The sequence below is a fragment of the Miscanthus floridulus genome, chromosome 2 (genome assembly GCF_019320115.1).
Source record: "Miscanthus floridulus cultivar M001 chromosome 2, ASM1932011v1, whole genome shotgun sequence".
NCBI classification, from domain to species: Eukaryota; Viridiplantae; Streptophyta; class Magnoliopsida; order Poales; family Poaceae; genus Miscanthus; species Miscanthus floridulus.
Window position 1 is genome coordinate 159,338,525 of NC_089581.1, and position 7,070 is coordinate 159,345,594.

Below are 7,070 nucleotides of genomic sequence, written 5' to 3' on the forward strand. Positions count from 1 at the left end.
TCTACCGAGTAGACACCCTTGCCAGCCCCCGAGTGAGTCCCAACCCCTTGCCATTGCTAGGGTCAGGTGTCACTTAAAGATGACCCATCTCTCTGTAGTGGCTCGAGCCGTCCGATCGACTTGGGTGACCCCCTACAACATGACTTACCTTGATGGCTTGAGTGATGGGTTTGGAGAGCTCTTACTGGATATGTCTGAGTGGAATCCGGGTTCGTCATTCAGGACGGGGTCAGCATAATCCACATGGGGCATCCTACTACTCCTTACCTGTCTCTCAGCAGTGGCCTAAGACGTCTAATCGACTTAGGTGACCCACTAGCACTGGACTTTCCTATAGAGATAGAGGATGAGATCATCCTCCCCAAGATTTTTAGTTAGGTAGATAAGCCAGGCGGTGAACTCATAACAAGTGAACAAGATCTTCAATTTCATTATGGCCAAACATATTTTTAGCCCTTCTCCCCTTTTTGTAAAAAAAAGGTTAATGCTTTCTGACCCTTTCCATCGTTAAGGCTATAAAGCTCGAGGTGCGGGTGAACAAACTCTGATCACATTGGTAAGCAAAAATGCTGTAGCCGCTGGGGCATAGGTTCCTTGTTGTCCGACTAGTTTTACTTAGCGTTCGTTTCTGCAACCCTTGCTTCTAGATCTTAACATGAGAGGGGGTCGGACATAGAGAATGTTTGCCAGGTGGATATACTCTTAGATGTATACCGACTCTTTTCGTAGTTAACGCTAAAAAGCTTGAGGTGCAGAAAAAACTCTGATCACGCTGGAGAGCAAAAAATGCCATAGCTGCTGGGGCATTGGATTCTTATAGTCCAACCAGTTTTACTCAGCATCTATTTCCATAATCCTCGCTTCTGGGTCTTAACATAAGAAAGGGTCGATCATAGAGAATGTTTACTATATAGATATGCTCTTATCAGCCCCGAGTGAGGCCTAACCCCCTACCATTGCTGGGGTCAGGTGTTACTGAAGATTGGGGAGTTGGTAGCGAAACTGATAAGAGAAAGTGTGTGTATATTAAGGGTAAAAATGACGTAGTTGTTTGAAGTTCTAGACGTTGATGAAGACTTTGCCCTCAATGGTCTTGAGCTTATAGGTGCCTGGTCAGAGCACCTGCACGATGACGTACGGTCCCTCCCATGATAGGGAGAGCTTGTGGTGGTTCTTGTTGCTCTGAATGAGATAGAGCACTAGGTCTTCGACGTTGAAGGCCCGACCCCATACTCGATGGTTGTGGTACTGGCGCAACGCTTGCTGGTACTTGGCTGAGCAGAGGAGGGTGACGTTGCATGCTTCATCTAGCTAGTCCATGGCATCCTCGAGGGATGCCTTGGCTCCCTATTTATCATACACCCTGACCCTCGATGCTCCATAACTGAGGTTGTCGGGAGGATAGCCTCAGAACCGTAGACCATGAAGAATGGTGTATAGCCGATGGCCTAGCTAGGGGTCATCCTCAGGCTCGAGAGTACCACAAAAAGCTCTGCGACCCATTGTCTGCCTAGCTTGTTCAACCGGTTGAAGATCCTAGGTTTGAGACCTTGTAGGACCATGCCGTTCGCGCGCTCGACCTACCCATTCGTGCGGGGGTGCGCCATGGCAGCCTAATCAATGCGAATGTGGTAATCGTCATAGAATAGGAGGAACTTTGATGAGTGCCATCGAATACCCTACTCGATGGCGATGCGCAGGCCATTGATGAGTGCCTCATACTCAGCCATATTGTTGGAAGAGGGGAAATGGATGCGAACCATGTACCTCATGCGTATCTCAAGGGGTAAAACAAAGACCAGTCCCATGTTGGCGCCTTTCTTCATCAGCGATCCATCGAAGTACATCGTCTAGTACTCTTGGTCGATGACCGCTGGTGGCATTTAGACCTCGGTCCACTCTACAACAAAATCAGCTAGTACTTGGGACTTGATGGCCATCTGAGGGGCATATGAAATGCACTGACCCATTAGCCTAAGTGCCCACTTGGCGATTCTTCCCATGGCATCCTTGTTTTGGACTACCTCACCGAGAGGGAAGGACATCATGATCGTTACTAGATGCAACTCAAAGTAGTCATGCAACTTCCTCTTGGCGATGAGGACAGCGTACAGGAGCTTTTGGATTAGGGGGTAGCAAGTCTTAGAATCGGACAAGACCTCGCTAATGAAGTACACAGGACGTTGCACTTTAAGAGCGTGTCCCTCTTCTTCTCGTTCTACCACTAGGGCGGCGCTGACCACTTGCATGGTGGCCACGATGTAGAGCAAGAGCAGTTCCCTATCAATTAGGGGGACCAGGATCGGGGCCTTTGTCAGAAGCTGTTTGACCATGTTAAGTGCCTCCTGGGCCTCGGGCGTCCATTTGAAACGATCAGCCTTCTTTAGAAGTCGATAGTTGGGGACACCTCGTTCGCCGAGGTGCGAGATAAAGTGGCTGAGCAATGCGAGGCACCCTGTAACTCACTATACCCCCTTTATGTTTTGAATCAGGCCCATCCTCGTGATGGCCAAGATCTTCTCTAGGTTTGCTTCGATGCCATGCTCAGAAATGATAAAACCCAGCAGCATACCCCTTGGGACCATGAAAACACAGTTCTTGGGGTTGAGCTTGATGTTGTTTGCTCAGAGTTTCACGAAGGTCTGCTCTAGGTTGGCTACGACCTAGTCAGCCCGTTTGGACTTGACCACGATATCATCCACATAGGCCTCAACGGTTCGCCCAATGAGGTCCCTAAAACACTTGAGCATGTAATGCTGGGACATAGCCCTCAAGTTTTTCAGGCCAAACGACATTGTGATGTAGCAGAATGATCTGAATGGGGTGATGAAAGATGTCACAAGTTGGTCAGGCTATTTCATCATGATTTGATGGTACCCGGAGTATGCATCAAGGAAGCAAAGGGTTTCACACCCTGAGGTCAAATTGACTACTTGGTCTATGCATGGCAAAGGAAATGGATCATTTGGACACGCTTTGTTGAGACCCGTGTAGTCAACACACATTCTCCATTTCCCACTCTTTTTTCATACAAGAATGGGATTGGCTAACCACTCGGGGAGGTATACTTCCTTGATGAACCTGGCCGCCAAAAGCTTCGCAATCTCCTCACTGATGGCCCTATGTTTCTCCTCATTGAAGCGATGCAGGCGCTGCTTCACCGGCTTGGAGCCTGGCTTGATCTTCAAGGTGTGCTCAGCGACTTCTCTTAGAATGCCTAGCATGTTTAAGGGTCTCCACGCAAAGATATCTCTGTTGGCGTGGAAGAAGTCAATGAGCATGCTTTCCTATTCAGAGGAAAGCAAGGTGCTAATGTGCACCACTTTGCCCTTAGAGCCGCTAGGGTCTAGGAGGACCTCCTTGGTGCCCTCTATAGGCTCAAAAGACTAGGCCGACCGCTTGGGGTCGGGTGCTTCTTCGGTGACCTCCTTCTTGATCGTCGTGAGCTCTTTAGAGGTGACAATTGCCACGATGTGTTCACAGCACTCGACCTCACACTCGTAGGCGTGCTGGAAGGAGGTGTAGATGTGAAAGCTCTAGTTTGGTTTTAGTTAATTGATGAAACCCTAAGTGCTAACCTAGTTTATCAAAGTAATTATGAGATAGGTAGCACTACTCCAAGTGATGAAGCAATGGCGAAGATCTTGATGATGGTGATGGCACGGTGATGATCAAATGCTTAAACTTGGAAAAGAAGAAAGAGAAAAACAAAAGGCTCAAGGCAAAGGTATAAATGATAGAAGCCATTTTGTTTTTGTGATGAAGACACTTAGTGAGTGTGATCACATTTAGGATCGATAGCCGTACTATTAAGAGGGGTGAAACTCGTATCGGAATGCAGTTATCAAAGTGCCACTAGATGCTCTAACTCATTGCATATGCATTTAGGATCTAGTGGAGTGCTAACACCCTTGAAAATGTTTGTGAAAATATGCTAACACATGTGCACAAGGTGATATACTTTATGGTTGGCACATTTGAGCAAGGGTTAGAAACTTCACCGATGGAGTGTCCACCCATAGAGTACAGACAGTCCGATGGTGCCACCGGCGCCCTAGATAGAAAAGACAAGGGGTTCACAGAGTGACCGGACGCTGGTGGTGTAGTGACCGGACGCTGGGTTCAGAGTCCGGTCAGTAGCAGAAGTGAGCACGTGTCTCAGTCTTGTGACCGGACGCTGGCGTGAAGAGTGACCGGACGCTGGTAGGGTGCGTCCGGTCACTGCTGATGTACGTTGACGTGTGGTGCACAGTGGAGACTTTGAGTGACCAGACGCTGGGTGAGTTCGGTCGTAAAAATTCACGTTTGGAACCTTACAGGCAACGACCGGACGCTGAGGTCCAGCGTCCGGTCATCACTTGACCGTTGAAATCAGGCGATCGGCGTTTGAAGCCGATGACACGTGGCACACATCGCTCGACCGGACACTGAGGTCCAACGTCCGGTCAATATCACCGAAGCATCCGGTCGGCCTGTGTTTAGTGCAGTGAGGAACCCAATGGCTCTATTTCGTGGGGGCTTCTATTTAAGCCCCATGGCCGGCTCAAGCTCACTCTCTTACACATTTTCATTGACATAGCAACCTTGTGAGCTTAGCTAAAGCCCTCCCACTCATCTCCATCATTGATCCATCATCTTTATGAAATTGGGAGAGAATCCAAGTGCATTGCTTGAGTGATTGCATCTAGAGACACTTGGTATTCGTGTTTCGCTATAGAATTCGCTTGTTGCTCTTGGTGGTTGCCACCACCTAGACGGCTTGGTGTAGTGGTGGAGGATTGGCATGTGTTGGTGATTATTCGTGGCCATCTCTAGTGATTGTAAGGGGATTTGTACCTTCCCCGACGGAGCGTCGAAAGGTAACTCTAGTGGATTGCTCGTGTCATTGAGTTACCTCACTTGTGGGTAGATTCTTGCGATGTCCAATCATGTGGACAAGGTTTGTGCAACACCTTTTAGCCACCAAACCACCAAGTGTTGGTTGACACAACGGGGACGTAGCGTGTTGGCAAGCACGTGAACCTCGGGAGAAAATCGGTTGTCTCTTGCCATTTGGTATTCTCCCGGTGATTGATTTAATATTCACCTTGTGATTGGTTCACTCCTCTACACGGCAGTATAATCACCCTACTCACTCATTTATATTCTAGCAAACTAGTTGTGGCAAGCTCTTTAGTGTAATTAGAATTGAGAGCTTACTTTATTTTTTTAAGTTCATCTAGTGGAGCTCTTTAGAGTAGCAAGATTGAGAGCTCTTAGTGAGTAGTAACTTTGCAAGTTGTGTGCCTAGGAATCATTGTAACTAGAATTGTTGGATAGGTGGCTTGCAACCCTTATAGAGCTAGAGCAAGTTTGCTTTTCGCTATTTGTCATACTAATCAAATTGCTCTAGTTGATTTGTAGATTTTTGAATAGGCTATTCACCCCCCTCTAGCCATATTAGGACCTTTCAAGATGGTGATGACCACACATGGACCTAGCATTTTCAGCTTTAGATAGGTGTAGTTGGGGATGACCATGAAATTTGCATAGCATGGGCGTCCTAGGATGGCGTGGTAAGTTCCATAGAACCCAACCACCTCAAAGGTAAGGGTCTCCCTCCTATAATTGGATGGATCCTCAAAGGTGACAGGTAGATCAATCTGCCTGAGTGGCACGACCTGCTTTCTAGGCACAATGCCGTGGAAAGCGCCCCGATCAACCGAATGCGCGATCGATTGTTGCCCATGGTGTCGAGCATTTCAACGTACATGATGTTGAGGCCACTACCTCCATCCATCAGCACCTTGGTGAGCCGCTTCACGCTGATGATCAGGTCAACCATGAGCGGGTATCTTCCCGGCTACGAGACGCTTTCTGGGTGGTTGGTCCGATAAAAAGTTATGGAGGGCTCCAACCATCAGAGGAAGGAAGGCTAGGCCAGCCCCGCCGCATAGACCTCACAGCACGTAAGCTTCTGGCGGCGCTTGGAGTCATAGGCCGTCGTCCCTCCAAAGATCATGAGGCAGCCATCTAGCGTCGAAAGTCCACCATCCTTCCCCTTGATGTCGTCTATGGCTGGCTTGGGCTCCTTCCTATGTTCCCCCTTGTTGGAGCCTCCGGACAAGAACCGCTTTATGAGGACGTAGTCCTTGTATAGGTGCTTGATGGGGAAAGCTTGGTTCAGGCATGGCCCTTTGAGCAGCTTCTTGAAGTGGACTGGGGTACCCTCGGTAGGCTTCTGACCCTCCTTAAGGTCGGTAGTGGCCACAAGTGACCCTTGTGGCGCTGCTTGTTCTTCTTCTTATTAGGGCAGTTGGAGGCGCCTTCGTCGGCGTCCTCATCCCGCTTTGCCTTTCTCTCGGGGATGTCAAAAATCGCCCCGACCGCCTCCTCGCCCGAGGCGTGGCTGGTGGTGATGTCGAGGAGCTCCTTGGTGGTCCATGGGCTTTTATGTCCTAGCTTGAGAACCAGGGGCTCATAGGTGGTCCTGGATAGGAAAGCGCCTATGACGGTGGCATCGGCGACGTCGGGCAACTCGTTGCACTGCCAGGAGAAGCGCCGGATGTACCCATGAAGAGTTTCCCCAGACTTCTGTCAGTAGTTTTTGAGATTTCATGGGTTCCTAGGATGCGCGTATGTGCCCTAGAAGTTTCCTATGAAGATCTCTTTTAGGTCCGCCCAACTACCCAACTTTGGATTCGGTTGGGCGAAAGGTGTTCCAACCATGTTCGCGTTGATCGGCTAAGAACAATGGAAGGTTACGGATAATGAAATTATCCCTATCTGCTCCACCGGCTTGGCAAGCAAGCCGATAATCCTTAAGCCACAGTCAAGGCTTTGTTTCCCTAGCATATTTCAGGATGTTGGTCGGCGGTCGATACCATGGTGGGAAGATGATGTTGAGGATGTGTCGGTCAAAGGCCTAAGGTCCCAACAAGTTAGGGCTCGAACTTTGGTCCTCGCCGCTGCCAGAGCATCCACCACAATGAGGGTGGTAGTCGTGGCTAGCCTCCTCCCTCTCACCGCCGCGGGCACGCCTACGGGCATCCAGTGTGTTGTGCGCGTCACGATGGAGGCCGAGAAGCTCA